A 1,298-nucleotide genomic window follows, 5' to 3' on the forward strand; every position below is an offset into this window, starting at 1 on the left:
TTTTATACTTATATACTTTTCAAAATCCAAATTAATCGTAAAATTTAAAAGATTTGAAACCTTTAATTTGTTCTTTTAGAATTGTAAAAGAATTCTAATAGTGGAAGGAGTTTCAAATCCTATAATAATTATTTAATTTGTTGAAATATTTTTTAATTCTGTTGTAACTTATTTGCCTAGTCTTCAGTTTTGACCGAGTATTCAGGTGTAGTGGATAGCTAATGTTGTGTAGATCCGATTTTGTTGGTTGTACTGTTACACGTTCAGCAGTCTTGCTGGGTAATATAAGGAATGAATCGTGCGCTGTGTTTTGCGTGGGTTCTCTTCCAAACTTCTCTTCTCATATCTTCATTTTCTTTATGGTATCAGAGACAGGCTCTCTAATCACGAATCCATCAATACAAAACCAAGATGTCCACCACAAGCGCGACGACGAATGCCATCTCCACTACAACATGCTCATCAGCACCTGGCCTACTACCCACACTTTCATTTGGCCATCTCATCAACCTGAAGCTCACGGAAGACAATTATCTACTGTGGAGAGCACAGTTCCTCCCTTACCTCCGAGGACAACAACTATTGGGCTATGTGGATGGCTCCATTCAATGTCCACTGTCGATCATCACCCAAGTTTCAGAAGGCGGCCCCACTCAAGTTCAGAATCTGGCATATCTGCAATGAATCCAGCAGGATCAAATGGTGTTGAGTGCTCTTCTATCCTCTCTGTCAGAAGGAGTGCTCGGTCGTGTTCTCTTCTTCACAACCTCTCAAGAAGTTTGGATTTCACTGGAACATATGTTTATATCTGATTCTAGGGCTTGAACGATGCAGATCCGGGTTCAATTGGCAAATATCAAAAAGAATGACTCATCAATGAGTGAATACTTCAACAAGGTAAAGAAACTTGCTAATACTCTGGCTTCTATAGGGCACCATCTTCAGGATGAAGAAGTTACCACGTACATGTTGGCCGGACTGGGTCCGGACTATGATTCACTGGTCACCTCCATCACAACCCGAGTTGAACCGGTGTCTCTCACTGATCTCTATGCCCACATGCTAGGTTTTGAGATGAGAAAGGAACAACAGAGCAATACCCTACAGATTTCTGATCCATCTGGGAACTTGATTGTCTGCAATGGTGGATGTGGAGGAAAATTTTCTTCTCATGGTGGCAAGGGAAGACAACAGAGCAATTCATTCATACTTCTACTAGACCTCTTACACTTCGCAATATTTTGCATGTTCCAAAAGTTTCTAAAAACCTTATCTCTGTACATCGTTTTGCTGCTGAT

At 40.6% G+C, this 1,298-nt stretch overlaps 1 non-coding gene across 1 annotated transcript; it reads left to right on the top strand.

The window, feature by feature from the left end:
- Nucleotides 1-936: 936 nt before the first annotated feature.
- LOC120278350 lies at nt 937-1,075 on the top strand. The gene has a single exon (XR_005541684.1). It is a non-coding gene; the product is annotated as a small nucleolar RNA Z247 (small nucleolar RNA).
- The last annotated feature ends 223 nt before the right edge of the window (nt 1,076-1,298 follow it).

This window comes from Dioscorea cayenensis, chromosome 15, assembly GCF_009730915.1.
Source record: "Dioscorea cayenensis subsp. rotundata cultivar TDr96_F1 chromosome 15, TDr96_F1_v2_PseudoChromosome.rev07_lg8_w22 25.fasta, whole genome shotgun sequence".
Lineage (NCBI taxonomy): Eukaryota > Viridiplantae > Streptophyta > Magnoliopsida > Dioscoreales > Dioscoreaceae > Dioscorea > Dioscorea cayenensis.